Here is a 16,505-nt window from a genome sequence, read left to right as displayed (position 1 = left end):
GACATGATTTACTCTGAGGTGTTTGACAAGGTTAGTGATGTTGCCACAACCATACATGCCAACCCTCCCGATTTTTCCGGGAGAATACCAAATTTCAGTGCCCCTCCCGAAACTCTCCCGGAGCCACCATTGTCCCGATTTTCCACCCGGACAACAAAATTGAAAAACCATATCGCAGAATTCATAGCGCGGCCCAGCCAATTCCAGTTTCCAACAATGGCGGCAGCGACTTAGTTTTAATATTACTGTGGTGTCGCGATAGAGGAATAACCGGGGACGGTAACTAAGATGTTGACAACCCCACCTGGGGGAGGGCGTTACACCCCAGGAAAGACTTCTCTTGCCAATGTAAGTGTTGCACTGGCTACCAGAGCCCACAGATTCGTTATTGACAGCAGAGGTAAGACAGATGAAGTTTACAAATCAAAATTTATTAAGGACTACTACTAAAACCATAGAATTATAAAATCAAAAAGGCACCTAAGGTAGCAGGGTTGAGATGGCAAAATAGATAATTAAAACACTTTATTAACAAAACGACCAGACTCCCTACCACGATGCTACCCTAAAAACAATCACAACATGTTAAAAGAATAACAAAACAAAATGGTGGAGACCGGCCACTTGAGGAGGCAACCTACAGGGAGGAGTGCCCAAGGGTGCCACCAATTACTCACCCGTGTGATTTCACTGCAGACCTCACTTACACTAAACCCTAAATGGTGCAATCTACCTATGCCCGGTGTGTACACTCGCATGCATCGGGGAGGGGATTCCACCTCATGTGCCTAGAAGCATAAAACGTTAAAACAAATTAGTAAAAGATTTACATAAAACAAATACACCCCAAATTACTGTTCATTATAAAAGCATTGCATAACAGACAAGACAGCAGCAGTATAGTGCAAACCACTCTCTAAAGGGCAATACTAAACTGAGTAGCTTTCCTGGAGAGATCTGCAGCGTTTAACTGCCTAATGCTCTCAGCCACCTTGGATGGACAAGACTGCCAAATGCCTCCTTCTGGTAGTGAAGCTCAGCTGTTTTTTATAAGCCTGTTAATTGTCGGCTGGGAAGGTGTGGATGTCAGTGGTGCGTTCGTGGACATCACGTAAGATCCTAGAATCTACTTCACTGCATTACTCTTATTTCTCTTTCTGGGTCGCAAAAAAACTTTTAACATATTTTCAGGTAAGAATGTCGCTGTGTAAACTTCAAATATCTGAGCCAACCGACACATCGTTTTCAAACCCCCGCGGTCTTTCGCTACTCGGGTTAAACATGATAAGTCACTTTGATAACTTAAAAATGTTATTGTTTGGCTTTTTCAGTGTTTTATTTGTTAATGAGTAAATCGGTTTGGCTGAGATTAAAGTTATTAGATTAGATTAAATTAAATGTAACTTTATTAATCCCTTGGGAGGGTTCCTCCGGGGTTTTCACACAGCTGAATAAACGTCAAACAGAAAATGATTAAACAGAAGAGTTTACGTCAGTGCCCGGTTATATTTTAGATAGCAAGGAGCAGACAGCAGAGTTTCACTCCACTGAGGGAGCCTGACGTACTACTCAGCTTTCTTTAGACCACGAAGGCCGGGTCCTCAGGTGGAAGCAGCCTCTTAATTTGGACACCCCCGCTGTTTCCGGGCCGGCCAATAATAACGGTGACATTTAACGTATTTTATCCGATAAATAAACCCTATAAAATGTATTTACCCCCCAACAGCCCTTTTGAATGTCTCCCTAGTATGGCCACAACACCTCACTCTTGGAGCACTTTTTTTGCCACATGTATCACAAACCACGTCTCAGCTGTTTGTGGAGATAAAATAAGTCCGCACATGACTCCGATTACGCTCAGCCATTGTTATGACTGCGCACGCCAAGAGGCTGCGAGACATTTATACAGCCGTATTTCGCGCATGACTATGAAAGGCGGAAGAGGAAGTAATTCCTTTGAATGTAGACAATCCGAATGTTATAGTTTCTTTCCACTGTGTTCCTGTTAATGATAAACTACAAATTTACTCTAAATTACTAAAATATCGATATTTTAATGTGAGAATCGATTCTAGAACATAAATGATTGGTATCGGAGGAATCGATATTTCAGGATCGATCCGCACATCACTACTGTTTAGTTTTAGCAGCGGCAAGCCTGCGCTGCCAGGACCTGCAAGGAGGAGAGGGGGACGGCAGCAACAAGGAAGAACCTGGATATAAGAAAGTATTTTTCACTTAAAGCCAAATTAACGCATAAAATGTGTCCGTCATAATAACGTTACAGGCTATGCTAGGCTTTGGCCCACATCAGTCTAAAACTGTATGTAACCATGAATAACGTGTTTTGGAAACTAACTGCACAACAGGCAGCACTATTAGTTCTCTCAGTCTCCCAGAGTAGCATTTCTAATTTTGATTGAAACTGTCAGAGAAAACGGCAGCCTCGAGCAAGCCAGGATATTAGTTTACAGAGGCTGTTAAAGTTATATGTCTAAAGTTAAAATGTTGGTGACACAATAATTTCATCCTAATGGTACTGACATATTCATAGGGTTAATTTTTGAGACAAAATATCATAAGGTAGTCAGATTTTGCAAATATTCCACCTTGTAGTGCAGTTTGCACAGTTTTAAAATGCACTCACCCTACAAACATTACTGATGAGTCAAGATCTGCACAAATTGACAGAAACACTGAAGCAGCTACACATTTTATTCTTATTGTCATATATGTCCTATTTGTCAGTTGACAGAAGAACCAATACAAAGCTCAGAGAGCAATGGTGATACAAGATCACAGGTGAAATTGGATGATGACCTGGTGGTTCATTACTGTATTTGAAGCACATGTGTGACTGCATGTATTTGGAATGTCTCACTGTTATTTATCAGGTGATAGAGGCAGCTCTGCCATGTTGTAGCTCAGACAGAGGTGAAGAGGCAAGGTCACAGGTGACTGACTGATGATTTGGTGCTATAGATTAACGAGAAGAGAAAGCATGTGTTTGCCTCCTTCACATAGTGGACATTGAGTTGTTGTGCGGGGCACCAGTAGTCCATGTCTGTTGCTGTAACAGTAGTTCATGTTTAGAATAAAAAATCCCAGCTCACTGATTTGATCGGGGCAATAGTGTGCCTAAAATGTTGCATCATTTTGCTGAGAGATCTTTTACTTTGTGGTAATCTTAGATTAGTTAGTTTTATGGACAAAAACCACCAGGTCATTCAGTGTTCCCTTAGTGCCAAAGTATAACAGATGTTGGTGCACTATAACTGAACTAATGTTATTAAGTCCTTAAAGTCATATTCTTTTATTGTCATGACTGTATTTGAAGCTGTTTTTATTTTTATATGATACCTGATTTATATGGAATATGGCTGAAGTAAACTAAAGTCTAAAATACTTAGTCATTTGTTTAATAGTAATTTAACATTATATAATTCACATATAAAACCATGAATTGTAATTTTAAATGGTTTAAAAGCATGTAGAATAGCATACATAGGCAAGTATATTTACTTTTTTTTTTTTATGAAGAAGCAAAGACAAAAAGGAAAAAAAAGAAACAGGGCAGGGTTCGGTGGCTGAATCATCCGTCCCCACCAATGCCAAAACCAAATCTACGCCCTTGCTGCAGAGTCAAGGGCTACAGACCTCCAATTCACAATTGCATCACAAAGCGCAATGCAAAAAATTGACATGATCCAACATGACCAGTGCACAACGTAAGCTCCATTAGGACATGAATGAGTGAGTTTGGTGACAGAGAACTTGACTGGCCTGCACAGAATCAGACTCAACCTAGTAAAATACCTTTGGGATAAATTAGAGTGGAGGTCAGAGGTCAGATTCCAACATCAGTGTCTGACCTCAAGCAAGACACTGTTCTATGCACAGGACATAAGTGAAAGATACGCTTAAGCTAGTAAGCTAGCAAGATCCTTAACCAAGACCTAAAATGATGCGATGTTCCGGCCCGAACATCATTCCAATGTCGTTGCTGTATATCCTGGTGGTGTAGATCAGTGAATCGATGTCGCGTTCACTCCTGGCATACAACTTGATGTCATCCATGTACAGGAGGTGGCTGGCGATTGTGCCATTCTTTAGCCAGTCTTGTCAATGATCTCACTCAGGGGGTTCAGGCCTATGAAGAACAGCAGTGGGGACAGAGCATCTCCTTGGTCCATCCCGCACTTGATCCTGACTTGTGCTATGGGCTCGAAGTTGGCCTCTAGTGTGGTACACCACATCCCCATTGAGTTCCTGATGAAGCCTCTTAGGGCCCTGTTAATCTTGTATACATATATACAAGACCTTGTTGACCTTGTGTGTATGTACACACACTCACATATATTTGGGATTTGAAAAATGTAGGATTTTCATGTGTGTGTGCTTCTAAATTGTCATGAACTGGCTGTGTGGAGGCAGAAGAGGACCCAAACGCAAAACTCACGGAGACAAAAAGCTGAACTCAAAAACACTGCTTTATTGCAGGCTTCACAAAGAAACAGAACTGAACTGGGAATGCTAACAGAAGACCGAGGGAACACAGAAAGACACACAGGTTCGGGGAGGAGACATTGACGACACGACACTGAACTGAGGGAGACATGCACATAAATACACAGAGGGTTAACGAGGGAAGTGGGAGCACACGGGGAACACAGCTGACACAGATAATCGTAACGAGACAGGGCAGGAGTGAACACAACATGACGCATACTGACGAGAGACTATCAAAGTAAAACAGGAAGTACACAGAGGTTCAGACAGGAGGAGAGAGCACAGACATAACGGGCTGGGGAAAACATTAAATGAAACACGAGGGGAAACGAGGGCTCACAGATACACAGAGGGGCACACAGGGGGTAATCAAATAAGGAACATCTTTAACAGAACCTAGGAACCACGGCATAAGGAACAAAATACAAAAATACAAGAAAACTAAGAATGCTGGGCCAATATGACCCAGGATCATGACATAAATACATTATAAACTTTATAAATTATACCGTGAACACATTATACATGAACTTCGTCAAGAATAAACATTAATATTGGTATTTATAAATTACATACTAGGGATGAGTAACACAAATGCTATTAATTTTCTCTTTTTGCTTCCTTCCAGTGCAAAAATTGTAGAGAATTGTACTGCTGGGAGACACTAAAGCTGGAAAAAGGAGCCTAGCAAACACCATATTTGGAGAAGATGTGTTCAAGGTTGACAACCCATATGGAAAAGATATATATAAATCTTATAAAGTTTGTATCTGTCTTGTGTGAAACTAGTATGAAAAGCATATAAGAGTGAAAGCAGATATAAGATCCCTTGAAAAATTATATAAATGAAACTTGTATGCTTTGGATACTTACTAAAACAATATATGAAAGTAATGAGGAAGAATATTAGGGAGCGGAGCAACACTCATAGTTGGACTGACAAAAACAGTAGACATTGGAGCAACAAGGGGAGCAGCATGGACAATCCAAAATGTAAGGAGCATAAAAAAATTCAGTTGCTGCTGGATTAGGCGGCATGGTGGTTGATCCATTTGTGTTCTTTTTGCGGTTAGGACTAACATTAGTAGTAGAATGGGTATGTAATGTTGTTGAGAGTATAACGGGTGCTCTCTTTGGCTTGGTTTTAGGGTCTATAGCAAAAATGTTATGCGATCGACTAGCATTAACAGTAGAGCAGATAAGAACACTGAAAACAGTCATTTTTGACTGGAGTCATATTCGTAACTCAAAAAGTAAACCACTTCATGGAATTCATACTCATTGGCTTAGGAAGCGTGGTGGGCAGTCAATTTTGCTTTTTGTTAGTTTGGAGGAACAACATCAAAGTTTGGAGTAGCACTAATAGTAGATCTATTGATATCACTAAAAACAGCAGTAGACATTGGAGCAGCACACGTAAGAGTTTTGATAAGTCAAACAGTGAGATAAATACCACACTAGGCCCGATGTGGACTATGCAGCATGGTGAGGTCTCCCTTTGTGTTCCTTTCAGGCACAGAAGGAGGCTTAGGGGTTTGAGCAGCATTCACCGTAGGAACGATAACAGTAATGAACAGCCTTAGTCATTGCAGCAGCAATGGTAGAAGCATTGGTAATGCACAGAAATAAATAACAGACTCACAATGCAACAATTAACCAAATAAGCAGAATGAATGGGTAGGTTTAGGTTTAAGAGAGTGCATAGCAGCATGTGCATTTCAAAAATTATGGAAAATAGTTTAGTAGGTATTCGTAAATTAAGTAAAGTATCATAACGTGTAATCCAAAACTAAGCAAAGTAAAAGAATGAATAAGTGGTGGCATGATGGGTGCTCTTCTAGGGTTCATTTTAGGGTTAGGAGGAACAACATTATCAGATAGAGCAGCATTTCCATTACTTCTTAAAACAGCATTTGATATTGGAGCAATAGAGGTAGGAGTGTAGTTAATTCAAACAGTGAGCAAAGTTGGAAAATTGGTAACACAAAATATATGCAAAGTAATATAGTGGGTACAAAAAGTATATCAACTTTTGCAAAACCTGAGTCATAGGCCCTTTCTCAATATGCGTACTTGTGCGTACTTGCGTTCTCGTGTACTCGTGATACGTCATCAGTCGGAGACCAAGTACTGTTCAAGCCGAGAACGCGAAAAAGTCCCGGATGTGTTCTCGCTCCGCCTGTTTTATCGAGCATGCATCGGTGGTGACTTGTGCGTACTTGGTACAGCTAAATATCCCAGAATGCATTTCGTCCAAAACTCAAACGCGGCAATGGCGGACGAGCGGGGCTGAAAACTTTTAAATATTACTCTTTCTGGGTCACAAAATAAGCTTTTAAGTTATTTTCAAGCGAGAATGTAGTTGTGTAAACTTCAAATATCTGCTCGATTGATCAAGATATCATATATTTCCAAACGTGCTCCGACGTTTCGGAGACGTCTGTGACTCGCCAGCTCCATAGCAGACAGCGAGGTCGAGGATCATTAGAGCCGGCGAGAACAGCGGACTCCCGGCACATCTTTTCAACCCCCCCGCAGTCTTTTTGCTACTCAGGTTAAACAAACCCCAAACCCCAGCAGCTGTCTATTGTACTAAAATAAAAATAAAGGCGTTGTAACATCTCACCTGCTTGTTTTTATTAAGACATACATGTACACTATTTTTATTAATAGAGATTTCGCTACTGAAGTTAAACATGATATATAAGTAACTTAGATCACTTCTAAATGTTAATGTTTGGTTTATTTCAGTGTTTTATTTGTTCCTGAGTAAACTGGTTTGGCTGTGATTAAAGTTAAGCTTCATAACATATTACTCACAGTTAAATTAAGAGGGGACGGCAGTAAAAACTCCGGACCTGTGACATCATCAAGTACGCTGGTGTTCCAAATGTACAAATCGCGAGTCCGTGCTCGCGTTCTCGGCAAGTCTGTACTCCCGGGCAAGTCCGTACTCCCGTACTTCCATGCGGTCTCGCCAAGAACGCGAGTAGGGACTTGCGTACTTAGAATTGAGAAAGGGCCCTAATCTTGTAGCCAACTTATACATGGAGGAAGTGGAAAGAAAGGCTCTTGGCTCTTTTAAAGGGAGAGTACCCAGCCACTGGTACAGATATGTAGACGACACCTGGGTCAAAATCAAAAGACAAGAAGTGGAATCCTTCACTGCGCACATTAACGCCGTGGACAAAAACATCAAATTCACCAGGGAAGACACAAAGGATAACTGTTTGCCTTTCCTGGAAGCCCACACACACGGACCAGTACCTCCTCTTTGACTCCCATCACCCTCTGGAACACAAACTTGGAGTAATTAGGACCCTACACCACCGGGCAGAACATGTTCCCTCTAAGCCTGAAGGGAAAAAGAAGGAACACACACATGTAAAGGAAGCACTTAAAATATGCGGTTATCCTAATTGGGCGTTCATAAAGTCAGCAAAGATGCACAGAAAAGAAGATCAGACACCAGCGAGGGAGGATAAGAAAGACAGATGCAACAACATTGTCATCCCCTATGTAGCCGGTGTATCAGAGAAACTCAGGAGGGTTTTCTCCAAGCATGACTTCCCAGTGCATTTCAGACCCAGCAACACACTCAGACAGAAACTGGTTCACCCAAAAGACAAAACTCCTAAACACAAACTTAACAATGTGGTGTATGCTGTACAGTGCAGCGAGGAATGCCCAGACCTCTACATCGGAGAGACCAAACAGCCACTTCACAAGCGCATGGCACAACACAGAAGAGCCACCTCCATGGGACAAGACTCAGCAGTCCATCTGCATCTTAAGGATAAAGGACACTCTTTTGAGGATGCCAGTGTTCACATTTTGGACAGAGAGGACAGATGGTTTGAAAGAGGAGTGAAAGAAGCCATTTATGTCCACTGTGAGCGACCATCTTTGAACAGAGGTGGTGGTTTACGACACCAACTGTCTGCCATCTATAATCCAGTTTTGAGTTCCCTTCCCAGACGCCTTAACGCCCACTCACATCCTGGGCCATCTGACCTCAGGAAATCACATGATAGGGTGGGGCCAAGTTTCACTATGAGTTTACCCGAAACCCTGGCTGATTGGGACCCACACCCGCTTTCACACCTTGGCTCATGTGATTAGGTAGAGGATCATCGGGGGTTCTTTGTCCCTCTTTGGGGGGAAACTCCCACTGGGTTTTAAATCTGGGACTCCCCACCTTTTGACCTTAGAACTGAAGAAGCTTCTTGGATGAGAGGTGAAACGTCTTCAAGCAACTCAAAGAAGTCCAGACGCTTTTCTTTCCAAGCTCCTTAGGCCCTAGTCTTGGACTTACCAACCCCCCCCCATGTATTGCTTCTGCCATGGCCTTTTCTCAATTTGCTACCCTTTTCTGCTTACAGTTACTGTTGCTTGTTATTATACTTGTCATGAAATTAAGAGATAGTGTACATGTGTGTGTTCTCAGTTCCATTAACAATTGCATTGTATATGATTTAACAATACAGACATTGCAATATAGTAATAATATACCACAAAAGGTATATTTATATTCCCAAGTATTAAAAAGTATATGTTTGCACTTTTAGACTGTTAGATTTTAAACCAACATGCAATGTCTAATATAAGGAAACTGTTGTTGTGATTTGGAGATATAGAAAAAAAGTTGAATTGAATTGTTATATGCTTCATAACAACTGATTTAGTATAGTATTTAGAATAATGTCCTGGTGTAAATGTGATTAAACCTTTAGGGAGACAGACACTTAGAAAAGATGAATTTATCCATTTTAACATTTGTATGTTTGTGTTTATTCATAATAGATTATAGTTTCTTGTTTTGGCTTTCTGAAATGTATGATGTCGTAGCAAGGTGAATAAAATCAATATTAACAAGAAAACTTAAAATCTGACTTAATATTAGACCCGGGCTTCTTCTATCCTTTAATGTTCAGCATGTTTCTGCACAAAAGATGTGTCTTATCTGCAACCAGTCATGTGTAGCTATATACTGTACTTTCTACACCATGTGGCAAGGGCACAAAAAGAAAAGAATGCAACATTATACACTTACATCATCCACTTCATGTCAGAGCAACATGCTATAATAACATATAGGAGCTCATAGCAAGACCACTGGAACAGTTATCTTTTCTGTTCTAGTCTAGAAGGGTAAACCTCACATCTGTGTTAAGATATTCTGCAAATGCAGAATTCAGCAACTGAAAACAAACATTCAGCTGCACTCTTTATTTCCACTCAAACTGAAATCCGCAGCTCTCTCCAACCAAACTTTTCAAACAGCAATAGTGCTGCAAGCATGCCTGGTAAGTTATTTTAACCCTAATATTCTGCAGTCATAACGACCATGTGCATTTCGATAAGTCTACTAAATAATCGAAGGAAACGACACTTGGTTGGTGCTTTGTGACTATTGTGATGAAATCACAATCACAGAAATGTCGGACCAAACCAAGCACGTAGCCTGCTGGCACTTTTGACTTTTTATGATACATGGCTCATCATGTTAATCTGTCAGCCAGATTGCATTAAATACATTTGATTTGAATGGCATTTTCTAGCTTTTTATAATTGAATAAAAAACAAACAAACAAATCAAATTAGCTCGTTTTTTGTCATTTTACCTAAAAGGCCGCACAGTGAATGCAGGAAAAAATGAGACCAAGAAATCAAAAGTGAAACCAACAAGAACGAAGCTTGATGACATAACATTGCATTATATTTCAGGAACCACTAGATGGAGCCAAAACCAAACATTAGTAGAGCAGAGATGTTGCTTACTGTCTTCAATACCCATTTTCACCTGAAGGTGCCTTAGGAGTTACTGACCTGTGTGAAAATTCAAGAGAGTTTATAAATATTAGAGTAATGTATGACATTGACACTTACAGATTTTAAGTGCTAAAAATAAATCTAGAGAACAGATACATAGCCCATCTCATGCATGCATTTAAAATGTACATTTTCAGCCAAAACACATTCCTCACAGTCAGTTACAGTTTGGATTAAAGTCATAGATTGTACAACTGAAATAAATGCAGCTCTAGAATGTCTAAAGAGGTAGTTTAAAAATGTTCTTGTAAAGTTAGTGTTAAAAAGATGACATCATACGAACATGAATGATTGGGGTTAGAAAAACTTTTTTAAAAAGTATCTTTGATTTTGGAGCTTGTGATCATGCTTTGCCAAACAAACTCGACATGCTGCATGAAGGCAGATATATTACTTTGAGTCTTATTGCGGCTGCACAGAATGCAATGTCACGTTTCTCCTATGCCGTCATTATTTTGTGGATGTTTTTAACCTCTTCTGGTGATTTAAGAATTTTACAAATATGTGCAATTGTTTCAACAAAAGCATAAATAAGTGAAAAAGGATTTTCCAGCTACATAAATGTACACCATTAATTAAACACTGCAATTTATCTCTTCTAGAACACAGAGGAATCCCCCATCCCTCTGCTAAAATCAGGGAAAGCATCTCTAAGCATGTATGGATCAAATTAACAGGCCCTGCAGCTGGATCTCTCACAGAAGCTTTCTGTCAAAATGTAGCAGGTTTGCAGGAAAACGTGAGCGCTAAAGTGGTAACACTACGAGAAGCACAGAAAGATGACATGACAGGTATCCTGAATAACTAAACAAATAAATGCTGCATTTTTGTGTCATTTCATCTAATGTGATTTTTGCAAAGCATGACTTTATTTCTCTCTATGCAATGTAGCAAATGACCTGAGCTGATATTAGTAATTTTTTTTACAGAAATATGAATAAACAACTCTACAAAAACAGAATTGTCTAATGTGTTATTTTCACTCGTTTTGCCTTTTTAGTGCCACCAACAATGATTGTCATGGAAGGAAAAGCAGCTGGGGCTCAAAAGTACATCAAAGGTAACAACATCCTTGAGGAGACATAAGTTTGACTCAGTTGTGTCTCCGAGGAAAGCATCATCACTGACTGCTCTCCTGGCCCTATGTTTTTTTCTTTTTTGTAAATAAAATGGAGGAGTCTGGGAGGGCGAGTTTGTCAGTGTACAGAGTCACATCTTCTTTTTTTTAGCACAAACCTCTGGCTGAACACCAGACACATATATGTATATTTTTGGAGCTCAATATTACAACATATGAGTACTCAAATGCTCTATTAATTTTCTGTCTTCACTTCTTTCCAGTGGAGAAATTGTACAGGGTTGTGCTGCTGGGAAACACTGAAGCTGGGAAAAGCACCCTAGCAAACACCATGGAGAAGACGTGTTCCAGGTTAACAACACTGAATGTCAAACTGAGTCCAAATCTCTCCATGGAAGAAGGATTACCCTGATCAACACTCCTGATTTCTCTGGCCCAGGTAGATCAGAGGAGGAGCTGAAGCCTGAAATACTGTCACTGAGTGCACTCCAGGGCCTCATGCTTTTCTCATTGTGCTCAAAGTGGAGACATCCACAGACCAGCAGCAGCAGCAACAGACTGTCATTGAGAAAATAAACCAGTATTTCTCAGAGGAGGTTTTCAAATATGCTGCAGTTGTCTTTATTCAGGATGGCCCAGACTCAGATAAAATGGAGGTAAAAGAGTTCATAGATCAGAATAAATATCTGAGTGACCTGGTGAAGAAGTGCAAGAGCCGATACCACATAATTAATAAATACAACCGACAGGGTGACACTAGCCAGTCAAAAGTGGCAGAACTGCTAAACACAATAGACCAGGTAGTTAAAGAAAACAAGGGAGTGTGCTACACTAACAAGATGTTGCCACAAGTAGACATCTGTAATAAGGCTAACAGCAGTGTCTCTAAGAATTAAATGATCAAACTTGCAGGCACTGCAGCAGAATCCATGGCAAAGACTTTCTCTGGGTCAGCTGTTGTAGTTTTAACACCAGGATCAACAAATGGAAAAAAGAAAGACGGCACTGAAGCAGATGAAAAAGAAGAAATGGAGATGGAAAATCTACATCAGAAACAACTAACAATGGACAGAAAGAAATGAAAAAAGAAGAAAAAGAAGGAGGAAGAGGAAGAAAAAATGAAGAGCATGCCACATCAGAAAAAATGAATGATGAACAGACAGAAATAACAAAAGAAAAAAAAAAGAAACAGTGAAGGGGAAGTAGCAAAAGAAACAAAAGAAGCACAAGAAGAAAAAACAACTGGAAAATCAAATGAACTAGAACAAGATGAAGGACCAAATGAAACACTAGAAGAAAAGGAAACTCAAGAAAAGATGGAAGGAAAAGTGGAAGATAAACCACAAAATGAGTACAAGAGAGTGCAAGAGAAAACAAACTATTAGGAGGTGGAGCATCTGCAGGTGGTGGAGCATCTGCAGGAGGTGGTGTAGCTGATGGAGCATTATCAATAGCTATAGGAGGTGGTGTAACTGCTGGAGCATTATCAACAGCTATAGGAGGTGGTGTAGCTGCTGGAGCATTGTCAACAGCTATAGGAAGTGGTGTAGCTGCTGGAGCATTGTCAACAGCTACAGGAGGTGGTGTAGCTGCTGGAGCATTGTCAACAGCTATAGGAAGTGGTGTAGCTGCTGGAGCATTGTCAACAGCTATAGGAGTACCAGCAGCCGTAGAAAGTTTGGCAGCAGCAACAGGAGCCGGTGCAAGTGCTGGTGCAGCAGGGTCTGGAGGCACAGCAGCAGGATATGTGGCAGCAGCAGCAGCTGTAGTCACTGGAGGAGCAGTAGGCGTAGCATGGCTAATACAAAAAATAAGAAATGTGACAGAGTTGATAAAACAACATCTTGGAGTGGTATTACTGGTGCTTGTTTTCTACTCATTGCTTCTGTCTTGGTTTTTTCTCAAAGCACCATTGGCTGGGACCCTCCTGTTATCATTTATGTTCCTGTTGCTTGTTATTATTCTTGTTATCATATAATCACACCATAAAAAAGGGCTATGTCCAATATTGCACATGAATCAGAAACACAGAATCTGTGATACAACATCACAGGTTTTAAAATTCATTTTTTGAAAAATGAGATTTTATAAAACTACCCAAATTATCAGTTATTTTCATGCTGCTCAGTAAGAGAATTATTTCTTTCTTTTTTTCTTTTTTCTTTTTTGTAAGCTAAAGAAATGAATTCTTTGTTTAACAAATAACTTTTAATAAAGTGAAAATCTTTTTAAAGTCAACTCGGTTTGTACTCTGGTATTTCTACCAAATCACAAAACCTGTTCCTCTAGATAAATTAAGCTACTTCCTACTTTTAAATAACTATATTTCTTCAATAAGAATATCAAGTAGAATATTTCTATATTATGTGTTATCCAAAAATAAATGAATAAATTGTCTTTGATATTTTGGGGTGCATTTTCCCCCTTGCTGACATGCTTACTGAAAGGTTGTGTTGAGTGCTTAAAGAAGGCAACTGGACCACTGTAGGTTCACGAAGATGCCTTTCCTCTCGTCCAAGAGGCTAAAACAACTGACAGTGTCACAGGTATTTAACTCTTACAGTGGGTGTCTCTTTAGAGGTGGTCCTAGTGTCACTGACACATTATTAATCATATGGAAGGGAAAGGTGTAGATATTCAAAGACAATGAGAGAAGTAGTGGACGGGGATGAGGGTAAACACAAGACACTATAAAACAACTGTCAAAATAAAAAAGGAAATGAGCACCGTAACTAAAAAGAAAAACACAAACATAAGAATGAACCTAGCCTCAGTGAGTCGACACAAGATGATGACAGAACAAGTTGATCTCTAAAACTAAATAAAAAATGAAAACTCCAAAATGCCCCAACAAAAAAATAAAGAAAACTAAGAACACCAAACAAAGAATTCAACCTAAAAAAGTTCAAAACAACCAATCAGACCCTGGATAAGTATAAGATAATTCCTTTATTCCACTGCCACATAAACATAACACTGATTTCACTTTTTTTTCAAGGTTTCTACAAATCTTTGGATAAGAATAAAATCAGTCATCCTAATTCATCAAAATTCTGTGCATCTCTTAGAAAACAAGACAAAAAGTAAATGAAAAGGGTAATGCCTTCACTTTGACATTGTGCTGCATTCCTGTGTATGTTACTGTTTATTCACCAGATCTAAGTGTGTCTAACAGAAGAAAATATAGTCTCTCTCGATTAATTGTACCTCTATGATGAACAAAATGTTTTTGTGTATCAGGAAATGATAAAGAAAAATCATCTTGTCATTAGCAAATTCTAAATATATTCAATAAATCCTCAGATGAACAACATTCAGTTTAGATTTTAAATGTCGATTTAACTGTTCACCTATTAGATTTTTTCACCCATTTTCAGATGTTCAAAAGTATTTCCTTGTTTTGAGTAATTCCCCCAGTCCCAATAACTAATCAAAACAAGGAAGAGGGAAAAAAAACAGGGTGTGTGAACTAGAAAGTCATGAGGAAATATGTCGGACAGAAGTCAGAATGCCTGAAATACCTGTGAGCAAGTTTGCATGCTTGCCAACAGGTGTGTTTTTCTTGTCTAACAATTCTAATAAGTATAATTAGACATAGACATTTTTGTTTATGTGGACCACCACCATTTTTTCCCAACACTCAGTTGAAGTGCAGACTTTCCAATGTAATTCAATGGGTTTTCATTTTTTTTTAATTTTTATTATTATTAACTGTTTAGCAATTACAGTGATTCTTAAACACAATGGCCCTTCACATGGCAACAGCACTGCTGAGCACTGAAACATTCTTTCCTCTGGGTTGAGCTGTGCAATTATGGTTTCCTACTGTATCGAACAAAGTACAGCACAGCAAAAGCACATTTGCTGGAAAGCAATATAATTTTCTATGATGTGATATAAATTTGAAATACAGGCAGTGGGTACATATAGTACACATGTGCAGTGCAGGCAGGGAGCAGCAACCTTCCGATTACAAGATGAACTGGCAACTCTTGAGCCACGATCGCCACGAATGAAAGAGTAAACAGTCCGGCATGAAAACTAACAAAATTTTATCTTGTGATGCTTTACTGCAAACACCTGCAATTGTTGCTTGTTCTGCCCTGTGCTTGATAACTGAACATCAACCACTCTACAGGAGCATACAGGGGCAACCTGTTCCAGGTTGAGGAACTACTCAAAACAAGGAGGGAGGAAAAAAAAACTTGGTGTGAATTAGATAGTCATCAGAAAATATGTTAGAGACAGAAGTTGGTCATCAGTTTAGAATAATTAAAATACTTGTGAGCAAGTTTGCATGTTTGCTGTGGCTGTTCTAATAATTATACAGCTGCAGCAGAAAAAGCAAAAACAATAACAGCAACAAGTATAAAGGTGTTTGACAAGGTACGAGCTCAGCTTGGCTCTGAAATACATTATTTTCTATTTCTTGGGCCTTTTTATTTCATGCCATCCACTCAACCTAGTCATCAGCGTAGCACATACTGCTTGTTCTATGGAAGGGAAAAAAGTCTCATATTTTCATATGTTGTTTTAGTGTAATACTGAGGACTGCAATTTTTAAAATAATGTTTATGATCTGTACATATGGCTTTTGACAGTAAAGCTGACTTTGAACTTTGAAAAATACTCAAACTAGCATAATTTTAGGTGTAAGGACCGTTAAGAAGTCCAGAAACCACAGGCATCACCAAATGCTGCATTTGTTGTCCTGAAATACCTTTACTGTCTTTACTGCAAATACTTTCAGTTTCTGCTTGTTCTGGATTGTCTTTAATACCCGAACAACAATCCCTCTCCAGGAGCAACTACTCAAAACAAGGAAGAAGGAAAAAGCAAAATGCAAATGAAGTATTGCACGGTGGTCTGGGAAAATACCAGAGACATAACTCAGATATCATGTTTGGTGACTTCTAGTAGCACCCGTTGCAATACAGTTTAAAAGTCTATTAGGAACTCCACAACTTGTTTAAGTATGTGTTCTGTTTCTCATCTTCCTCATGCTTTTCTGACCCCATCATTCTGCTGCAGGTTATTATTGGTCTCGGGTATCCAAAGAATCAGGCCCGTTCCCATTCCTGACGCG

General features: G+C 39.5%; 1 pseudogene; it reads left to right on the top strand.

Annotated features, from left to right (window-relative positions):
* The first annotated feature begins 288 nt into the window (after positions 1-288).
* Positions 289-14,591, top strand: LOC146390823 (GTPase IMAP family member 6-like; annotated as a pseudogene).
* Positions 14,592-16,505: the final 1,914 nt, after the last annotated feature.

The sequence above is a fragment of the Perissodus microlepis genome, chromosome 3, assembly GCF_051167445.1.
Source record: "Perissodus microlepis isolate ML-2025 ecotype Zambia chromosome 3, ASM5116744v1, whole genome shotgun sequence".
NCBI classification, from domain to species: Eukaryota; Metazoa; Chordata; class Actinopteri; order Cichliformes; family Cichlidae; genus Perissodus; species Perissodus microlepis.
Note: the sequence above shows the minus strand (reverse complement) of the source record. Positions and strands in the feature narration are given on the sequence as shown.